General features: G+C 46.3%; 1 long non-coding RNA gene across 1 annotated transcript; it reads left to right on the top strand.

Annotated features, from left to right (window-relative positions):
• LOC135828471 (uncharacterized) lies at positions 1 to 23,840 on the top strand. The gene is made up of 4 exons (XR_010555677.1): positions 1 to 270; positions 14,486 to 15,395; positions 18,929 to 18,998; positions 23,023 to 23,840. It is a non-coding gene; the product is annotated as an uncharacterized LOC135828471 (long non-coding RNA).
• Positions 23,841 to 23,906: the final 66 nt, after the last annotated feature.

Genomic DNA, 23,906 nt, shown 5'->3' with positions numbered 1-23,906 from the left:
TGTGTGTCTACTAGTAGTCCAACCCTACTGCAGGCCTGTACGGATCGAACAGACGATTCCCGAGTGCGACGAATGTCCTGAAGTCTGCTCCTAGGTCCTATTACTATTAGCTAGGTACTACATGTATCTAAAAATTTCAACTTGAGTGTCAAGTGAAGACTTTGTCGGTTGCAGCCGAGGTAATTCTCGCTTCACGATTTTTCTGGTGTACGAAGATACGTTGGAATGCCGCCCCACCACATCCGACAGTATGCTTCGGCAGGAATGCAGGTTGGTGCATATTACCTAATAAGATATGTCTTGTATACCTTTCCTTTCTCTGCATGCTTGATTAATCCGATGGCACGAAACTACATGTATAGACATCTGCAAAAATAATTAACTTTTATTGTTTGGTCGTTGAATGTCTCAGCACTCCCTGCCAGTTTGTGCCTTTTTGTCGCACTCGCTGACCGTATATGATCTGTTTACATTAGTGCATGATGGACAGTTAGTCATAACTCGTAACACTTTGTCCTTCTTCTTTTTATCCATGATTATTTATAATTGGCTCACCGCCCGAGTTTATTATTAAAAAAAATGATAGGGAAATATGTAATGTACACACACACACACACACACACACACACACACACACACACACACACACACACACACACACACACACACACACACACACACACACACACACACACACACACACACACACACACACACACACCACACCACATCACACACACATACACAGACACACACACAGACACACACACAGACACACACAACACACACACACACACACACACACACACACACACACACACACACACACACACATATACACCCCCCCCCCCCCACACACACACACACAGCACTATAAAATTCCATCACACTACGGGGATTTTCACTGGAACTGTGCGCAAAGGCGAGTCATTGGATTTCATTGAGCAGCTTAATGAAGTACATGTACATCCGTATAAAACCCTGTGTGGCGGTTCTGAAAAACCTTTACTGGTGCTGCCCCCGTCGTAAAAGTAAGAAATTAGAACTGGCAAATTGTCCCCCCAAATATGAACTGATCCACCTTAATGGCAGACCCGAATGCACCAGTAGCACGAGGTTCCTATACGTGTGGATGCATCTGGGGATGCTGGTCCATGACCATTGATGAACTCCTATGACATGTATGTTGGATAAGTACACTCGGACGTCTCTTATCCGGGCACCTTGGGACCGGGTACTGCCCGTATCTCAGAATAACTCATCTACCATGTATCATAATTATCACTTTTTGAAGAAGTTTATTTGGAACGTATTGCACATGTTCAGGATACAAAAGGAACCCATTGATTAAATATGCGTGGATTACATAGGTTGGCAGTGAAAAATAAGCACTTCCGAATACGGAAAAAGTTCAAAACCCCCAAATTCGAAGTATTTGTGCTAAAGGAACTCAAGCTGAAGGTGCCCGGTAGAGAGACGTGCCCGTATCTGAGGCGTCCGGATAAGAGGCGTTTGAGTGTATCTACCAGGGAGTCGCATTATACTACTCCCTGGTACCTACTAACAAAGTTACACTGCTACCAGTCCTGGCCTTACCCTATGTTTAATAATTTAATTCTTTTTTCCGCCCCATTTCCCCCATCTCTCTCCCCCCCCCCGATGGGTTCGGGTCCCGTCATTCGTGATTAGGGTGGATCACACACAATCGCGTCTTCATCTTTTTTTCTCGCCATGCGGAGTTTTTGGGAAAAAATTAATGCTCGTCTTGTCTCAGCCCAACGCCTTTTTTTCTTTTCACGTAGCATGGCGTGAAAAGAGAAAAATAATCCTGGCCTAGAGCGCTCTATGCCCGGCGTCCGGCTAGCACCGCTAGCGCTGCCCTCTTGAACGAAATAATTTTATTTTTATTTGGACTCAGATGGAGAGCCAAGGATTCATTTATAACAAAGAAATGGACCAAGGACCTACAAGTTACGCTGTAATGTCCACTAACACCACCAGCTACTTGACAATCAGGTCATGCGATGTCGTCATCGACATGCATGTACAGCTGCCAACGTCCGTCACAACTGAAACTTTCAGCTTGTCTTGGTTGCGCGCACCTTCCCCTCCTATGTTATTACTACAATGTATAACCAAGAGTCCAAGAGTGTGCAACTCGACGATCCCCCAGCCGATGGCGGATTTTTTTAATGACATCAGTCTTTGGCGGCATGTTTGGCTCACTGATGCCATCATGCTTAGCCAGAGATCAAAGTACAAAGAATTTGTACATCACAGCTACGGTAGTCGAAGCAGAACAACAGACGATGGCTCGATGTGTCCTGAACCTAATGGACTCTCACCGTATCTACAAAACAAGCGCGGGAAAGCATACACACTTGATCATGATCATGAGTCCTAGGGGTCAAACGGGTGTACCTTTAACTAACGAACGGGTAATTTTCTTAACGGGCGGGTTAACGGGTACCCTTTAGCAGCTGTATTATTTTTTTGCGCATTTCTCACATAAATCATGATTTTAATTTGTATATTCTCAGCTTGTATTTTGATACTACATTATGATTCGCAATTGATTCGTGTATCATAATAATTATTATTATGGCAATGAAGGTTCCAAATGAATGTCATCCGTGCATTTGCCCATGTACATAACTTCACAGGCAATAACTTACAATCGTGCATGTAGATGGTCCTACAAGCTACATGTACATGTATTTTGATACATGTACGCAAATCAACTGCAGATCGATGTGATTCAAGCCATGCAAGGACAGAGAGCTGGAGTGGTTTAGCAAAACTTCCGTGATCTCGCGCAATCCTATTTGCTATGTTCGCAGAGAACTGGTACTCGTTGCATTCAGAAGATGTTCGCACCCATAGCTAGCTGGGGTGCCTGACACAGCTGATGTGTTGCTGGCCAGCTAGCTGCTAGTGCTAGCTTGTTGAACTCGTGAAATGAATCTTCACAAATCCGTAATCTTGTATGCAATATTTCGAACTACTTTTCAGCTCGTCGATTGAAGGAACAAACTACAACCATGAGTATCATACTTCGACTGGTCACTCAGCCTGGTGACACTAGTTCATCAAGTACTGTGGCAGGTTCGATGTCGGAGAACCATCGTAACTTTCTAGTTACTCAGCTGCCACCTCGAACGAGTTTCAAGTCTTGCATTTTCTCACATCACAATGAAAAACCTCCAGTACGAGGATTTTTACTTGCACTAGAGTGGAGAGAACAACTGTCAAGTCTGTCTTTCAGCCTGCTCCTGCCTGATAAAGTCGAAAACGGGAATGCACAGGAAAAAGGAAAAGAGTATCCGCACTCCTATTTTGAGTCTTGGAATACGATAGGATCACTTTTTTTTTTTTTTTTTTTTTTTACAAACGGGTACCCTTTTACTAACGGTACCTGAGATTAACGGGCGGGTAACCGGGTACCCGGTACACCCGTTTGACCCCTAATCATGACGCAATAAAAAATTCCGCCATGGGTGAACCCATCACAGCTCGAGATAGGAGTTGCACACTCTTGGTTATGTACTCTTGGATCTTGCTATAACTTAGTTTGTGCAATTTTCACATAAATCATGATTTAAATAATCGACGAGGAGACAATAATCGTAAAATGGCAATAAATAAGATCAATTGTGCACTCATAACAACAGCAAAAAATGAAGAAAGTTAAGTTCCATAACGTTTTCTCGTGACTTTCATCAGTGGAACGCTGTCACATAAAAATGTAATAACTAAACACATACCCTTATATAGCTAATATGGTTTCAGGTAGAAATACAGTAGCCAGCAAGTACAAACAGCGAAGTTTACACCTTTCCTGTGTGTGAATAAAGTGTATGTGAGAAAAAGTAGTGGCAGATGAATGTGATACCGTGTGAATGAATGTAATGGTGCGTGTGTATTACTTGAAGGGTGTGAGTGATACAACTTTTCTTTCTGTTTACATAGCACAGGGTCACGAGTACGAATATACACAGCTCCCAACACCTGCAATTACTTGAAGAAACGTGCCAAACGAATACACACTGAACCAGGAATCATCAAACACCTTACGATATTCTGGACTGGACACCGAATGTTTCTTCAATCTATTGCAGGTGTTGGAAGCTGTGTATATTCGTACTCGTGACCCTGTGCTATGTAGGCAGAAAAAAAAAGTTGTATCACTCACACTCTTCAAGTAATACAATACACACGCACCATCACGTTCATCCACACAGTATCACATTCATCTGCCACTGCCTTTCTCACATACACTATATTCACACACAGGAAAAGTGTAAACTTCGCTTTTTGTACTTGCTGGCTGCTGTATTTCTACCTGAAACCATATTAGCAATATAAAAGTGTGTGTTTTAGTTACTTTCTTCATTTTTTGCTGTTGTTATGAGTGCACAATTGATCTTATTTAGTTTAGCATTTTTAAATCATTTTTAAATCATGATTAGACTTGGGTGCAGAGGCAAGGATTAATTTATAAAAAGAAAAGATGACCAAAGAGCTACAAGTTACGCCATAATATCCACTTACACCACCAGTTACTTTACAATCAGCTCATGCGATAACATTGCACTGCACTGACCAATGGTACTGACGTTCTACACCTAACTGGTAATCAGCTCTAAAGCCTAGTTCACATTCGACGCAACGCCGACGGTACGGGACGTAAGGGCTTGTCGGGAGGGCTGGGGTGAGCTGTAAAATCCTGTACGATTCGTACGACACGACATGCAGCAGTCGTTGCGACGTTCAACGCCGAACGGCGCGAGTCATAAGGCATGGTCCGTGACGGGGTGACTTTCGGACCTAATTTCTCGTTTTTCGGGACTTCGTTTCAATTATTTCTCCTTGAAAGAAGCGGAATCAAGTTCACAATACCAGTTTTTCATGAAGATCAAAAAGTAGCCCTGAAAGTTGTGGCATTCAAATAATAGCCCCAGGAAATGATAGAATAGTTCGTCTGTCACGCTTCTGAACTATCCCTAAATACAATAAGTGACAAGAGATCTTATGTTGCTAAAATTCAACTCAAGTCGTGCTAGCCATTCTGTGAGTTATCATGGGAAGCGCAGTGTTCGAGATGCTAAAAATATCCAAGTACGAATCGGGAGTAGTCGGCGCGCGACGCCGTCTCCTGTTCACACTCGAATTGCAGCCGTTTTGTACGCTTGCGGCCCCGTCTACGGTATGAAAAGTTGGATCGATCCAACTCTTCCCGTCGCTTCCCGATCTGTACGGTAGTACGGTTGCGTTCCCGTTCCTGGTGTTCACATTGGACGCCGTCAGACCGTCCCGTCGCTTCCCGTCGATCCTTACGTCGCGCCCCGTCGAATGTGAACTAGGCTTAACACATCTCGGATGCGCACTCCAACAGCCTTCCAACTTAGAAGGTTCTAAGTTATAGAAATAACATAAGGGGGGGGGGGGAAGGTGAGCGTAATCAAGATACACATGAGCTGAAAGTCTCAGCTGTGAAGGACGTTGTTGGATGTACATGTATGTCGAGGACGATACTGGTAAGACCATTAGACAATACGGTCAAAGCACGATTCAAGGACACATAGCAACATACCACACAACAGGTGTGGCTCTAAAGATTGGAAGATCGATTGGAGGGGAAGGTAAGCAAACATGAATTGGAGGGGAAGGTAAGCAAACATGAATTATTAAGAGCCGAACGCCTCAATACTACAGTACTGTGTCAGTTCTTCGACCAAGACAATTTAGATGGAAAAATAAGCAGCTGTAACAAGCAGCAGTTTCACATGACGATTGTTTCGCCGGATACTAGTAGGTAAGGATGGTATTAGGTAAGGACGGTATTAGGTAAGGACGGTATTAGGTAAGGACGGTATTAGGTAGGGACGGTATTAGGTAGGGACGGTATTAGGTAAGGACGGTATTAGGTAAGGATGGTATTAGGTAAGGACGGTATTAGGTAAGGACGGTATTAGATAAGGACGGTATTAGGTAAGGACGGTATTAGGTAGGGACGGTATTAGGTAAGGATGGTATTAGGTAAGGATGGTATTAGGTAAGGACGGTATTAGGTAAGGACGGTATTAGGTAAGGATGGTATTAGGTAAGGACGGTATTAGGTAAGGACGGTATTAGGTAGGGACGGTATTAGGTAAGGATGGTATTAGGTAAGGATGGTATTAGGTAAGGACGGTATTAGGTAGGGACGGTATTAGGTAAGGACGGTATTAGGTAAGGACGGTATTAGGTAGGGACGGTATTAGGTAAGGACGGTATTAGGTAAGGATGGTATTAGGTAGGGACGGTATTAGGTAAGGACGGTATTAGGTAAGGACGGTATTAGGTAAGGATGGTATTAGGTAAGGACGGTATTAGGTAAGGATGGTATTAGGTAGGGACGGTATTAGGTAAGGATGGTATTAGGTAAGGACGGTATTAGGTAAGGACGGTGTTAGGTAGGGACGGTATTAGGTAAGGACGGTATTAGGTAAGGACGGTATTAGGTAAGGATGGTATTAGGTAAGGACGGTATTAGGTAAGGATGGTATTAGGTAAGGACGGTATTAGGTAAGGATGGTATTAGGTAAGGACGGTATTAGGTAGGGACGGTATTAGGTAAGGATGGTATTAGGTAAGGATGGTATTAGGTAGGGACGGTATTAGGTAAGGACGGTATTAGGTAAGGACGGTATTAGGTAAGGATGGTATTAGGTAAGGACGGTATTAGGTAAGGATGGTATTAGGTAGGGACGGTATTAGGTAAGGATGGTATTAGGTAAGGACGGTATTAGGTAAGGATGGTATTAGGTAAGGACGGTATTAGGTAAGGATGGTATTAGGTAAGGATGGTATTAGGTAAGGATGGTATTAGGTAAGGATGGTATTAGGTAAGGATGGTATTAGGTAAGGATGGTATTAGGTAAGGATGGTATTAGGTAGGGACGGTATTAGGTAGGGATGGTATTAGGTAAGGACGGTATTAGGTAAGGACGGTATTAGGTATGCATGATTAGACTTGGGTGGTGAGGCAAGGATTAATTTACAAGAAGAAAAGAGCCTTCCCCTCCTTACCGTATGCCCGCACCTTTAAAGCCATGGAGGTACTCTAATTTCAGAAATTTTCGGTGCTCAAAATTTTCGGTATGAGGGCAAAAGGCTAGGTTAAGTGAACAGAAATTTTCGGTACAGATAAGCAGTTCCCTATTGGATTATGTGTGTTAATGTTTGTTCGGTGTATTAAAATTTTAGGTATGAAACAGATGCACCGAAAGTACCGAAAATAAAAGCACACCGAAAATTTGTGAAATTACAGTATATTCGATTATAAAGCCAGTCTCAGTTATAAAGCCATGGGCTTCATAAATAAAATGACATTTGAAGTATATTTTGAATTTCGATTGAAATTTCTGTGTGGACTTTGACTTTTATGACATGGCGTAGTGGGCCAGTCATTTTACATCTAGAATATCTAGGAAAGCAGCAGTGTTTCGAATATAAGGCCATGGCTTTAAAGGCGCTGACATACGGTATGTTATTTCTATAACTTTGATAGAACCTTCCAAGTTGGAAGGCTCTTGGAGTGCGCATCCGAGATGTGTTAGAGCTGATTGCCAGTTAGATGTAGAACGTCAGTACCGTTGTTCAGTGTCGTGCAATGTTATCGCATGAGCTGATTGTAAAGTAACGGGTGGTTTTAGTGGATATTAGAGAGGTTCCGGAGTACGATTTTTCGTGCCACAATCCGTAGAGGGGCTACGGATTTTTCATACGTCGTTCGAGCAGTGAAATGTTCCGGAGTACGGACATTGTATGTCTGTCTTTGCCGTCATTGCCTTGGTTACGATCGCAGTCACGTCATATTCCCGCGCAATACCTTTTTTATTTTGAAAATTTGTAACGAAATCGAAACTTCCCGCGGAAAATTGATGTTTCTCGTACCAAATTTGTACGCGAAAAATCTCCATACGAAACATGGTTCGTATGAAAGCCAGTCCGTGCCGAAAAATCGTATTTTGAAATATGAAGCACGTCTCGAAAAAATCCGTAGCGCCCCTACGGATTTTGGCTTCGAAAATCGTACCCCGGAACCTCTCTAATATAGCGTAACTTGTAGCTCTTTGGTCCTCTTTTCTTCTTGTAAATTTTAAATCATGATTTTATCAATGTGATTAATAGTATTAGTGAAGCGGACATTACAAAATGATGAATGAGAATACATGTATCTAAAATGGTTGTTCCTAATCGATTTTCTTGAGACTATCATCAGGGAAAATCGTCTCACAATAGAGGCTATACGGAGAAACAAACTACTTATAGGTTATTGGATAGTGGGAAGTATACAAGGTGAGGTGTGAAAAAACTAAAGTGGGAGAGAAGACGAAAGAAATTAGAAGAAAAGATGTGAGAGTGTTCCCGACGGTGTGAGCTACTACATAAGGTGAGTGAAATGAAGGCGTGGAAGCAGGTGAATGTGATAGAGTGAGGAACTGTGAGGTGTAGGTGTATGCGAATGAATACGTGTGTGAATGCTAGGTGAAGAGTCTCAGTTTTGTGACATTTTCTTTCTGAATGCATAGATTAGGATTGTGTTTACGGATGAAAACAGCTTCTAATACCTTAAGTTCACGAAACCTACGAGCACGACACAAAACAGTGAAGCATGAATCATCATACACTGAGCGGCATTGGCTACTAGACAAGAGGTGTTTCTTAATGGCTGACCCTTTCGTTGTGGTCTCACCTTCAGTCCGGTCATCCTCATCTTGGTTGTCCAACTCACTCTCTTCATCACTGCTCTCACCTTCCTCATCCTCTTCCATCCCGTCCTCTGCACCCAACGACAATCCCACGCTACTGCTCGCTGCCAGTCCATGTCCGGTTGTAGATGTCATTACCAGCGCACAAGTCATGCTCCTTGTTACTGGTCTCCGTACCTGTGTTTGGCCATTTCCTTCAGTCTCACGTACCTGTGTACTTGTAGTACGTTCAACCGGTACTGTGTGGTTCTGTTGTAATTGTGCAACTGGCACCTGTTTGCGGGGACGGCCTCGTCCAGGTCGCTGGGCTTTGGCTCCATCTGACAATAGGTACAATGGTACATGTTGTTTGACGCGTGCGTTCAGGTGCTGAAGGGTTCTTCCTACATATCGGCTATCACAATGCCGACATTCAAAATGATAGATTACATGGCTAATCAGTTGGGTAGGAAGAACATCCTTCTTCACCGTGAACGCACGGGCCGTAGTAAAGACTGTTGTCAATGTGTGCAAAATAGGTTTGTCTGACAACAGTCCTCACGGCACGGGCCACATCCAGCGAAATTTGACCTTTCCATGGAAGTCGTAAAAACACACGACATGGGTCAGGTCCAAACTCAGGATCGGCAGCCTGAATATCAGGTTCGCTAAACAGCTTACTGAGGAGCTGAACAGGATATCCATTCTGAACGAATACCTTCTTCAGGAAACAAAGCTCTTGCTGAAGCTTATCAGGCGAGCAAATCCGCCTAGCGCGCATGATCAAATTTCGTACGAGATTAGTTTTGTATAAAGTCGAGCAATAGGAGTCGTAGACAATGTATTGCCCGGTGAACGTTGGTTTTCGATATACTGAAGTTGAAACACCCATCTCCGTTTTCTCGACTAACACATCGAGAAAAGACAAACAGTTTGACTGCTCATGTTCACATGTAAATTTCAGAGCGGGATGTAGGTTGTTGAGCATACCAAGAAACTCATTCGATTGTTCCAGATTACGGAAATGCGTGAACGAATCATCCACGAATCTAATATATAAGCTAGGCCACATCGCACGTGGAATCTTCGATTCATAAAACCCGACAAACACATTGGCCAGAACTGGACCCAATGGTGAACCCATGGCCACCCCGTCAATTTGGCGGTACATGGTGTCATCAAAAGAGAATTCAACATCAGTTGTCATCATCTGCATTAGTCTGCGGAACGCAGTTTCGGACATCCAGGGAGAATCGAACTGTTTACTGTACTCTTTATCGTGGTACAGAGCATTAGCGCAAATGTCAATTGTCTCCATCACGGGCACATTGGTGAACAAGCTTACAACGTCGAAGGAGCACATGTAGGAAGAAGACGGTACGGGCTGCTCACGCAGGATATCGATGAATTGGAAAGTGTCTTTTACATTGTGTTTGCAATAGTACTTAGCTACTGGTGTAATAATATCGCACAACCATTTCGAAACTGTATATTGAGGTGAACCACGCATTGAAAGTATTGGGCGAAGAGGACAATCCTTCTTATGGATTTTCGGCAATCCATAAAGTCTGGGACGTGTTGAACCAATCGGTTTAATTCGTAAGTACTCATATTTAGATATTTCCTCTGCATTCCGCAGCTTCCGCAAGTACTTGATGATATCAGATTCTATAGCTATTGTACGGTCGTGTATCTGTACAGGGCCTAACCTAACAAACTTCGACCGATCATCAAGGATAGTAGCCATCTTCGTGTGGTATTGTTCTTTAGTGATTATAACAGTGGCTCTACCTTTGTCCGGTCTCGTGATAATAATGTCTTTCCGTGCTCTGAGATCTCGGAGGGCTTTCAAGTGCTCTCGAGACAAAGAGAAAGATTTACGGTCTGGTTGTTGTGCGGCATGCTCTTCAGCTATCGATCTCAGCTTGGCAGCACAACGTGACTTCTGAGTATCCGAACAAGGTCTGAATTCAGATAATTTATTGTAAAGTAGTTCAAATTCCATTAAAGTCACTTCAGGTTTCAGCGAAGTAGGAGGAACTCCGTAATCAATGCCCCTACACAAGAGATCTTTCTCTATGTTACTAAGTTCTACATTGGCGATGTTGATGATGGTGCTATGGTCAATGGTGAAGGAGCCGAACCGTTTCTTACGAAGCCAGTTCAAATTCTTACGATATTTTGTAATCAGGTGAACTTGTTGGTTAGCGTCGTTCTGAGACAGAAGGTTCGAGAAACGCAAGAAGTCCAACGGCGAGAGAAAGGAACGAGCCAGAGCGTATAGATGCCTGAACTGGGATTTGACTTTGCTAAGAGTGTCCTTACTACGGCTAGTCTCAAGAAAATCGATTAGGAACAACCATTTTAGATACATGTATTCTCATTCATCATTTTGTAATGTCCGCTTCACTAATACTATTAATCGCATTGATAAAGTTATTGTCTCCTCGTCGCCAAATCATGATTTATTCTATTTTCTATCGACTGCGGTGGTATTGGTCATGAAGTTGGTTGTTCCAACGAGGACCACACGCTTCTTGCCGAACTTGACACTTGACTGACTCACGACTGCCATCCGGAGCACACGAGGAGTACGTCGCACCTTCCACTCTGCAAACCTGCAAGAAAGCACCACTCCCTGCTCAATACAGAGTGTTTCAGGGAATTCACCCCTCATCAGTTGAGCTTGAGTAGGCTGAGGAAGATTATGCCTGAAAAGCACCACTTATATACTGCTCTCCAGACCAAACCATCACCAGGGATACAAACTTACAAAGACGCTTTGTTTCCAGCGCGACAAACACCTCATGGTTCCCCAGGTAGCAGCGTGAGTCAGAGTCGCTCACGGAGTTGTGCTAAACAGACGTTGAGAGCCAGTGGCTATTCACAATGCTGTCACCTCCAACAACTAGTCGCACGTCTGCTTGAGGGACAACGATACGAACTTAGAAGTCTCAAATTCGGCTAGAAGCGTGTGTTGCTCGTTGGAACAACCAACCTCATGATTTATTGAAAAAAAGGACCAAGGAACTACAAGTTACGCTATAATGTCAACTAACACCACCAGTTACTAAACAATCAGCTCATGCGATAACATTGCACGACACTGACCGACGGTACTGGCGTTCTACAACTAACTGGCTAACAGCTCTAGCACATCTTGGATGCGCACTCCAACAGCCTTCCAACTTGGAAGGTTCTAAGTTATAGAAATAACATAAGGAGGGGAAGGTGAGCGAAACCAAGATAAGCACGAGCTGAAAGTCTCAGCTGTGAAAGGCGTTGGCGGATGTTCATGCATGTCGATGACGATATTGGCAAGACCATTGGACAATACAGTCGAACCACGATTCAAGAACGCAACGCAACATTCCACACACCTTGTGTGGCTCAAAAGATTCTAAGATCAATTAAAGAACCTTAGAACCCTCCAAGTTGGAAGGCTGTTGGAGTGCGCATCCAAGATGTGCTAGAGCCGTTAGCCAGTTAGTTGTAGAACGTCAGTGCCGTCGGTCAGTGTCGTGCAATGTTATCGCATGAGCTGATTGTTTAGTAACTGGTGGTGTTAGTGGACAGTATAGCGTAACTTGTAGTTCCTTGGTCCTTCTTATTTTCAATAATACGAGAGAGCTTGGAAGCTCAGGGCCCTCTGCTATGCTTTTTTGCCTTGATGACCCAGGCAAAAAAAAGCATAGGGATGTTATAAATTTTTCATTCCTCCTATTTTTTCAAGACATAACCTGGGATTCGAACCCGCACAATCGCCCTGCATGCATCTCCCGATGCACTTCGCATACATACTAATTCTTCCAAGTTGCTTCACGTTATGATCTTGCATTTGAAAGCCCTATTTGAATATTGTGGCCAGCTGTTTGTGGCCAGCCGTCTTTGATGGTACGGTACGGGACAGGTATGGTCGAGGGTAATGCGACAACGTCTACCACCTTGATGACCTAGGCGAAAAAAGCATAGGGATGTTATACATTTTTCAATTCTCCAATTTTTTTCATGTTTGCCATGTTTGCAGACTGCACTTAGGCAGGCTGGTGACGATGTCAGGTGACGGAGTATCGCTGAGTCCTTCTCATTATCGTCATTGTCCATTGAGGACTCAGCGATACTCCGTCACCTGACATCGTCACCAGCCTACCTAAGTGCAGTCTGCAAACATGGCACCCACTCTCACTTCACCATTCAAGCGCGTGCGCGCAACAAATCTCACCTTGCTGTGCTGGAGGCAGTGTACATTGCCAAGCTGACGTCTGAACTGTGCGTGCAAAAGAAGTATGTGCGAAAGTTGTCACTGTTTTGACATTGTAGTACCGTGGTCCCCACTGTTGTCTGATACTGGTAATATTCATTGTCTCACTGTGAAGTTGGCGCCACTAGCGCTATCTTTTAAGTGCTATTTGGTCTATGCTCTGACCGCCAAATATGCTGTTGGCGCCACTAGCGCTATTTTTCAAGTGCTATTTTTGTCAATGCTCTGCCCGCCAAAAGTGCCGGTTATAAGGACTCGCTTACTACCTTGTTAATCACCATTGTATTCGACCTGAAGAGTAATAGAATGAAAGGCCTAGCAAGAGTTTCTGAACCAAACATTTTCGTTCCCATCTCATCACGGGACGACCATACAGGGAATATTGCGACATGACTAAGATAGCATGATGGTATGGGCAAAGGATTGCGGTGAATACCACATCACTCTACAAGTGCTACATGGTCGGTTTAGCTAGAGAGTCGGAAACAGCACTAAGGTGGAAATAACATTTTAGAAACAATCTGGCCGAGACAACGTGCAAATGTGCGTAGTGCTGTCATGTGTAAAAATGGGAGCATATGGATTCGGTTGAGCAGTAGTGGTGTGTACCTGTGTGCGTGTGTTATTAGGTATACTGCATATGTGATCCAGAGTTACAGGCATATCTCAGTTATGGGCAGTGGCTGGTACAAGACAGTCATATCTCAGTTATGGGCAGAAGCTGGTACAGGACAGTCATATCTCAGTTATGGGCAGAAGCTGGTACAGGACAGTCATATCTCAGTTATGGGCAGAAGCTGGTACCGGACCGTCATATCTCAGTTATGGGCAGAAGCTGGTACAGGACAGTCATATCTCAGTTATGGGCAGAAGCTGGTACAGGACAGTCATATCTCAGTTATGGGCAGAAGCTGGTACCGGACCGTCATATCTCAGTTATGGGCAGAAGCTGGTACAGGACAGTCATATCTCAGTTATGGGCAGACGTTGGTACAGGACAGTCAAGATAACAGAGATATGAGTGTACTGTGTCTTGCTGCTGCTGCTGCTGCTGATATGCATACTTATATGTTCTGCGGAGGATGTCTAAAACAGGACCCAAATTATTAGAGTTTTCATGCGTTTTCATGTGTGTGTGCGTGTGTGTGTGTGTGTGTGTGTGTGTGTGTGTGTGTGTGTGTGTGTGTGTGTGTGTGTGTGTGTGTGTGTGTGTGTGTGTGTGTGTGTGTGTAGGGATTCACTGGCCAGAAAAGTCACTTCAAACAGCTGTGTGGTGGATACCAGGCTAAAAATAGTGGCGGTCAATTCATCAGCCTTGCAAGCTGTTGAATGGTGTAATCCCAGCACAAGTTGCTATGTCTAACATAGCTGTTCGCTATCATCGCTCCCGCGATGGGCATGTCTGAGGTCTGATGTGTGTGTGTGTGTGTGTGTGTGCGCGTGCGTGTGTGTGTGTGTGTGAAATTGTCATGTCTATGTTATTGTGTAGATACTGTCAACATTGCTCCAGGGAATTCATCCTACACTGCATCCCACAGGGCATCCCACACTGCATCCTACAGTAAGCAGCAGCAGAGATTTTCCCGACAGCTGCTTGGCAGTGACGCAACGACATCATCAAACGGCTCAGCAAGTGACAGCGGTTATCACCCATAGACGTCAACAATGTGTTCAGCGGATATAGCCGTCGGTCCAATCACAAGCCGTCAGATCCCTCCCCATGGTGTCAATGATCGGCAACAACAGATGCACTTCCCACTGCTACAACATCAGTATGCCAGGTATACACAGTGACCGCCACAACCAACACTGCAGTAGCAGCAGCTGTAACATCAGCCATCGCCACATCATCCTATACAGTTTTCAACGCATGGAATGCTCACAGGACTTCTCTCTTGAACTCTGTAACACGTGGTGTGTGTGACATCACAGTATCACTCCAATTGGTGTGTGACATCACAGTATCACTCCAATTCCAGTGACATCACAGTATCACTCCAATTCCAGTGACATCACAGCATCACTCCAATTCCAGCCTGTCAGCCTGTCTCTTCACCGCTCCACACCGTCATTAATCATGAGACCCATGTTGCACAACCATCATGCTCTACTAAAGCAGCAGCAGCACCACCACCAACATCACCACCTCCACAACATTCTGCTGAACTGCCTGATAGCCATCCTGTTGTTCCCATGCAAAAGAGGGCAGTTACTGGATCTGGGAGAGGCCAATCAGCAGCTGCTGCACTCGAGCAGTCGTCATAGTTTCAGTCAAAAGTGTGATGTGAGCGCTTGAACCTTTCAGTCTCGGTCCTGCTAGGCGTCTTCTAGTGGCAGCAGGACATTTCTTCCACTGTCCAGGTTTGACAACTTTGTTGCCGAAACCATGATGCTCTCTGGTGAGTTATCTCTGAGTTGTTGTGCCACTACTGCTGATTCTTCAAACACACACAAACATGCACCCTCTGTCACTGTCTAGTTGAATGGAGAGATTAGTGGTTTCCATGGTTATGGAGACTGCACTGGTGATGGACTTGTTCTGTCTTTGTTAGTTGCTTTGTGGAAATGTATTGTATTGGCGGTACGGCTGTGGGAGGTGTAAGAGAAGATTTGTTCTACTGTAGCGCATACCACTGCCACTGAGCACACTACTATATTATTAAGGCCGATTCACAATACAACTTTCTGCGACGCGACATGCGACTTGCGACACATGCGACGAGCTGCGACAGCGACACACGGTTCACAATATTCTTCATGTTTGCGACATCCTCATGCACAAGTAGTACTATGCACGTGCACTGCACGTGCACCCAGGGTCGAAACTGTACTCCATTTGTGCATGTCGCGTGTCGCATGTCGCAAAAGTTGAATTTTCTTCAACTTCTGCGACAGGTGCATTGCGACAGCTCGCGACAGGCAGTTTCTTGTCGCAACTGTCGCAAATTGCGTGTCGCGTCGCAGAAAGTTGTATTGTGAATCGCCCTTTACTCTTGCTTCTAGACAGCAATAACTTGTACTGAAGTACTGCTGCTAACGTGTGTGCTTTGACTCACGTTTTGCTGTGCTTCTCATTTTGCCAAGTGGATTGCTAGTGCTTGTGTATTCATGAGTTTTCAGCTAACACCTTACTACAGCAATGACGTACTCTTGCTGTAGCTTGCTAGCAATGGCGTACTCTTGCTGTAGCTTGCTAGCATTTGAGCTTGTTGGCACAAGAGTATGGTGTGAAAGTTCACACGTCCGCCTTACAACCGGCTATACAATTGCGTTGAGAAACATAACCAGCTGAGGAAGTTTGGCTAGTGCCAGGCCACCATCATGCCTGTATTACCAGGCCACCATCATGCCTGTATTACCAGGCCACCACCATGCCTGTATTACCAGGCCACCATCATGCCTGTATTACCAGGCCACCATCATGCCTGTATTACCAGGCCACCATCATGCCTGTATTGCCAGGCCACCATCATGCCTGTATTACCAGGCCACCACCATGCCTGTATTACCAGGCCACCATCATGCCTGTATTACCAGGCCACCACCATGCCTGTATTACCAGGCCACCATCATGCCTGTATTACCAGGCCACCATCATGTCTGTATTACCAGGCCACCACCATGCCTGTATTACCAGGCCACCACCATGGCTGTATTACCAGGCCACCACCATGCCTGTATTACCAGGCCACCATCATGTCTGTATTACCAGGCCACCATCATGCCTGTATTACCAGGCCACCATCATGCCTGTATAACCAGGCCACCATCATGCCTGTATTACCAGGCCACCATCATGTCTGTATTACCAGGCCACCACCATGCCTGTATTACCAGGCCACCATCATGCCTGTATTACCAGGCCACCATCATGCCTGTATTACCAGGCCACCATCATGCCTGTATTACCAGGCCACCATCATGCCTGTATTACCAGGCCACCATCATGCCTGTATTACCAGGCCACCATCATGCCTGTATTACCAGGCCACCATCATGCCTGTATTACCAGGCCACCATCGTGCCTGTATTACCAGGCCACCATCATGCCTGTATTACCAGGCCACCACCATGCCTGTATTACCAGGCCACCACCATGCCTGTATTACCAGGTCACCATCATGCCTGTATTACCAGGCCACCATCATGCCTGTATTACCAGGCCACCATCATGCCTGTATTACCAGGCCACCACCATGCCTGTATTACCAGGCCACCATCATGCCTGTATTACCAGGCCACCATCATGCCTGTATTACCAGGCCACCATCATGCCTGTATTACCAGGCCACCACCATGCCTGTATTACCAGGCCACCATCATGCCTGTATTACCAGGCCACCATCATGCCTGTATTACCAGGCCACCATCATGCCTGTATTACCAGGCCACCATCATGCCTGTATTACCAGGCCACCATCATGCCTGTATTACCAGGCCACCACCATGCCTGTATTACCAGGCCACCACCATGCCTGTATTACCAGGCCACCATCATGCCTGTATTACCAGGCCACCATCATGCCTGTATTACCAGGCCACCACCATGCCTGTATTACCAGGCCACCATCATGCCTGTATTACCAGGCCACCATCATGCCTGTATTAGTACTATTACCAGGCCACCATCATGCCTGTATTGCCAGGCCACCATCATGCCTGTATTACCAGGCCACCACCATGCCTGTATTACCAGGCCACCATCATGCCTGTATTACCAGGCCACCATCATGCCTGTATTACCAGGCCACCATCATGTCTGTATTACCAGGCCACCATCATGCCTGTATTACCAGGCCACCACCATGCCTGTATTACCAGGCCACCATCATGCCTGTATTACCAGGCCACCATCATGCCTGTATTGCCAGGCCACCATCATGCCTGTATTACCAGGCCACCACCATGCCTGTATTACCAGGCCACCATCATGCCTGTATTACCAGGCCACCACCATGCCTGTATTACCAGGCCACCATCATGCCTGTATTACCAGGCCACCATCATACCTGTATTACCAGGCCACCACCATGCCTGTATTACCAGGCCACCATCATGCCTGTATTACCAGGCCACCATCATGCCTGTATTACCAGGCCACCACCATGCCTGTATTGCCAGGCCACCATCATGCCTGTATTACCAGGCCACCATCATGCCTGTATTACCAGGCCACCATCATGCCTGTATTACCAGGCCACCATCATGCCTGTATTACCAGGCCACCACCATGCCTGTATTACCAGGCCACCACCATGCCTGTATTACCAGGCCACCATCATGCCTGTATTACCAGGCCACCATCATGCCTGTATTACCAGGCCACCACCATGCCTGTATTACCAGGCCACCATCATGCCTGTATTACCAGGCCACCATCATGCCTGTATTACCAGGCCACCATCGTGCCTGTATTACCAGGCCACCATCATGCCTGTATTACCAGGCCACCACCATGCCTGTATTACCAGGCCACCATCATGCCTGTATTACCAGGCCACCATCATACCTGTATTACCAGGCCACCATCATGCCTGTATTACCAGGCCACCACCATGCCTGTATTACCAGGCCACCATCATGCCTGTATTACCAGGCCACCATCATACCTGTATTACCAGGCCACCATCATGCCTGTATTACCAGGCCACCATCATGCCTGTATTACCAGGTCACCATCATGCCTGTATTACCAGGGTGGCAGATGCAGCGCGTAGCGGTGAGGGTGAGGTGGTAACTCTCACAACCATTGCCTGACAGGGGGGCGAACTTCATTAGCTGCATCCATGAGAGCATGGTGTAGGAAGCAATATTGGAGCCTAGGCGACATGAGCATTAGCTGAAACTTTGAGCATTTCATGTGGTAGGAAAACAATTATGATTGACTTTGCCATTCCATTCTTATTTTTGCATTGTGTGCAATGCTGTGAAGGAGAATGCATAACAAGTTTTCCTCAAGGACCAGCTGCAAAATAGGACAACGCGGTGTGCTGCCTTCCAATGTAAGATCTGTGTGCTATTGTGTTTCTGTGTGTGTGTGTGTGTGTGTGTGTGTGTTTGTGGGCACGCGCGTGTGCGCGTGTGCATGTGTGTGTGGGTGTTCGTGTGCGTGTTTTCGGTAAGTGCATGCGTACGTGTGTGTGTGGGGGGGGGGGGGCAAGGGGTGAACATTTGTAACAGAGTATACAGAACAACAGGGACAATCAAGGCTTGTTTGCTGCTACTTCAAGTTTCATGCTCTCGCAATCATCAGGCAACATGAGGATGGGGTGCCGAACATGCTGGTATATATGCCAGGAGAGGGTGGGTCTTGTAGCCCTGTATGAAAAGCTATGTGAGAATGTGGGGGCTGTATAGGTTTCAGGGTTAGCAGTGTTATTTTAGGCAGGAGGCTGTGTGCAGAGTGTGTGGTTGTTGAAGGCAGGGGGCTGTAGAGGCAGTGACAGGGCTGGCAGGAGGCCGTGTGCAGAGTGTGTGGTTGTTGAAGGCAGGGGGCTGTAGAGGCAGTGACAGGGCTGGCAGTGCAATGTTAGCGCAGAATGTGTGGCTGGTGTTGGCAGGAGCTTGTGTACTAGTGAGCAAGGTATGTGGATGGTGTAGGCAGGAGGCTGTAGAGGTAATGACAGAGCTAGCAGTGTGATGTTAGCGCAGTGTACATGTATATGGCTGGCGTGGGCAGGGTGTTATGAGCAAGGTGTGTGGATGGTGTAGGCAGGAGGCTGTGGAGACATATTTTAGGTGACACCGTGGTATTTGAGGAGATACTTGTTCTCGTGTCAGCACTTCGACATCATTTCCGAGCGCTTGCTGAGACGGGATGGTGACCCCAGCATGTTCAGGATGTGGTATTTTTCTCTGGTACAGAGGGAACACCGCTTTGTGATGTTAGAGTACGCTCGGGCGCGATCTTTTATCCTCCATTGAACTTCGTACTGGGCGTTAGATTTCTTAAGGTTCCAGATGTAGTTGGAGAATTCAGTGCTGCTGGAGTACTTTTCGTATCTGGTTGTTGTCATGTGGTTGGCATGGCGTGACTTGAACGGTGGCGCCGACATCCCGGTGTATTCTTTCTTGGTGGGGCCTGACGTTATGAATGCTATAATAATAGATCAGCTCTGTGGTTTTGCATTCACCGTTGAGTGGACAAGATGGCTTGTCTCTGCAGTTGCAGGGCTTTTCCGTTTTTTTCGTTGGAGGGTGGAGAACCGCTTTGTTGTGGCTTTTGATGCGTGCAGCCATATTTTGGCATGCAACTGTGGCTGATTTCGATGGTGTTTTTTTTGTAAATATTTTTCCAAGCTTCGACTGTGGGGGAAATACTTCTTGATGAGGGCAAGGAATCTTCCACCGATGTTGGTTTTCACGTTACGGCTGTAGGGCGGGTTGTACCGTATCACGTTCCTCTTCCTTTTCTTCTTTTCGTTCGTTTTCTGTTTGAACGCTAGCGTGCTAGGGTGGCCGCTGGCGTTGAGGGCCTCGTGTATATGGGGATAGCGTCATGGAACACCGCTTCTGAGCAGGACATGCTTGCCAGTCGGTCGTACAGTGGGGTGTCGTTGGGTTTTCGGTACGCTTGGTAGGTTCCCGTGGACAGGCTATGTATTGTCATGTGACTAAATGTGTGCAGAAAATGATCATGTCATGTGGGCAGTGGACTGAGTGGAGCCAATATGGCCGACATCATGTGACCCGTAACCGCAGGGGTTGACTAGAGTTGAAACCAACCTGGCTGTCCAGTGTACAAGTAGTAGTGTGATAGATGTAAGACCACTCTATACTGGTAATAAGTCGACCTCTCACGACCTAAAAACTGAACTAAACAAGAGAAGTCGGCGACTTTAAAGCAGTACTTACAACTGAACGGAGTCGACTTGTACCCTGGTCGACTTGCCACCCTGGTTGACTTGTAACCCTGGTCGACGACTTGTAACCCTGGTTGACTTGCAACCCTGGTCGACTTGCAACCCTGGTCGACGACTTGTAACCGGGGTTGACTTGCAACCCTGGTCGACTTGTAACCCTGGTTGACTTGCAACCCTGGTCGACTTGTAGCCCTGTGTTGTGAAAGAAGGATCCACGAGCGGGATTCGAACCCAGCACCCCTGTCAGTGCCCTACCGATTAGGCTACCGGGGAGCATGCACGCCCGTGGGTCCTTCTTGCTACACTGCTCCCCGCCCCGACAGGTTGTGTTGTTACGCCGTATTGAAATTATGAAAATCACCATGGTTACAGGTAGGGGTGTGCATGGGTATTCGGGTACCCGTGCTACCCGTGAGGAGCTCGGGTAGTCGGGTACAGAATAGTACCCGAAAACCCGAAGTCGCAGATGACATCATTATGACAAGTACAGTGCACGTGTACAAATTCTCTTCATGTCCACCCCCAGTGTGTAAGGGGAGGGTGCATTGTGGTGTTATCATGGAAACATTACCCGATCGGTTACCCGTGCTACCCGTGGAAAACTACCCGAACCCGATACCTGAAGAAAATGCTACCCGACTCAGCACTAGTTACAAGGACAACACAAGTCTGGCTACATCCCTAATTGATGTAACTGTTATCATGAAGCGAATGCTTGACAGTTGCAGTTTGCTTTCTACTAGGCGTGAAACGAATTTTAAAACGTTCGACTAGTTTCGTTCCAAATTGGAGTTGAAGAGAATTTTATTCGCTACTTCAAGGTGTCGAACGTTCGTCGATGCATGTGTAAGTACATGCAGTCCCATGCTTGTACTGAAAAGTAGGGGTGAAACGGTTACCCACTAAGGTTACAAAGGGGTAGCTGGCTTAACGGGCGGGTTGTCGGGTACCCTTTAGCAGCCAGTACCCAATAGTAAGTTACTCTACAATAGTCTTCCACATTTCGTACCAGGAGGACATGCGATGTCATGCAATCCACAGCAAGTGCACAACATCATGACAAGCGCAGCATGCGCACTTACTTCGCTACATGCAAAACAGTCCAAATTGTCATATGTAGCAGGATCGAACCAGCAACAGCACATTCAAACTGTACATCGAACTGTATGACGTATGTAATCAAGCATGCTCAGGAGGTCATGATGGCTGAATCTTGCCCGAGCCTGCAGCCCAAGGGCCGTAGGCCCGAGGGCTGCAGGCAAGGGCAAGATTCAGCCATCATGACAGACAGAGCGTGCTTGATTTGATTTCTTACAGCGCGAAGCAACATATTAGGGAAGGTCAAAGGTCGAAAATTATTCCCGAAATGACGTCACACGGTCCTGACATTCCCGAAATGACGTCAAACGGTCCTGAAATTTCCGAAGTGACGTCAAACGGTCCTGATGGCCTGATTATGCCCGCGGCGGGAAGACCGCCTATTGGCCATGGCCCGGGCAACGGTCACGTGCTATGTAAGAAAGTCCAACCCAGCTAATAATACCGTACCATACCATCGTACACGACTAACGGGTACGCGTTTGCTAACGGATCAGCAGCTAAACAGACGGGTACCCAGGTAGCCGGGTCACCCCTTTCACCCCTACATGAAAATAACAATGTGCATGTTGTATATCGTGCAGAGCTCAGCCAGCCACCCTTAGCCCCAGGTCCCCATTACAGGTAACAACAGTGTTCAAAAAAAAGAAAGTGATTGCCGATTGCCCAAATCTTGGTTGTTTTACGAATGTGATGGGGTGCTTGTGTGGACATTTTGTAGGGGCTATATTTGGTAAGAATAGTTCGTGAGTTCGTCAAACGAAGCGTACAATTCGCCAGAATGTTTCGTTTGCCTCTTTTGGGGTTCGTTTCAGAATGTTTCGTTTGCCTCTATTGGGGTTCGTTTCAGGCCTTGGTCACTTTCTACTAAGGATCACGGTCACGCTATGTTTCTCCTTCTCCAGCCGTAACTACGGTCACGCTATGTTTCTCCTTCTCCAGCGGTAACTATTCAACATATGCATCATGATTTATAAAAATGTGTGCGTATATGTATGTGCACGTGTGAATTTGTTGTGTGTATGTGTGTGTGCACGCGCATGTGCTCACATTTGTATTGATGTAGGAGGTGTAAGGAATGGATCATCGAGGGAGGTGTAAGGAATGGATCATCGAGGGAGGTGTAAGGAATGGATCATCGAGGGAGGTGTAAGAAATGGATCATCGAGGGAGGTGTAAGGAATGGATCATCGAGGAGACACTTGAATTACTGTAACGGTGTCTGGTTGACACTCCAAGCTGAGAAGTCATTGTGCGGCTCATCTCCAGAGCAACATTGTCCTCCTATACCGCTTTCCTCTACTGACAAGACTACTTCAGGTACATCAAGAAAAGCAATGGAAGCAGCAGCAGCAGCCATAGGGCAGGCGCGTAGCCCGCATGGGGCACGGGGGCACGTGCACCCCCCCCCCCCCCAAAGGGTTTGACCTAGGTTCATAATGACCATGAATTACACTCACCAGCCATCCAACACATATGCGGTGGCCGTGCACCCCCTAAACGGGGGACTCCCCCCCCCCCCCAACCCCTGTAGGAGTGCTGTTCTGAATAGAAGCCTGATTTTTACGATACACTGATGTCATAAAAGCCTAGTTTTATTGTTGACATACATAGGAAATTAATATCTGATTAGAATAGAAGCCGCCGGCCTCTACCGGAATAAGCCCGACTATAATATTATTATGCGACATCACGGTCGTTTTATATACTGAATCTACACATCATGCCACCATTGCTGGCAAGTAAGTTCCATTTCCCAGGCAATAACATTCTGCTAAGGTTACCGTACTCGCGTGATTAGAGCTCTCTCTCTCGAATAGCGCCCCAGTCTCCAAGAACCAGTGAAAAAATAAAGCCCTCTCTTGAATAGTGCCCCTCCCCCCCCCCCCCCCCGTCGCGCTTGTAACCAAACGCATGTCCAAGTTTGGTGTTCTTTTGCTAAATTGCACT

Source organism: Sycon ciliatum, chromosome 12 (genome assembly GCF_964019385.1).
Source record: "Sycon ciliatum chromosome 12, ocSycCili1.1, whole genome shotgun sequence".
Taxonomy (NCBI): Eukaryota; Metazoa; Porifera; class Calcarea; order Leucosolenida; family Sycettidae; genus Sycon; species Sycon ciliatum.
The sequence above is the reverse complement of the archived record's forward strand: the minus strand, read 5'-3'. Positions and strand labels throughout refer to the sequence as shown.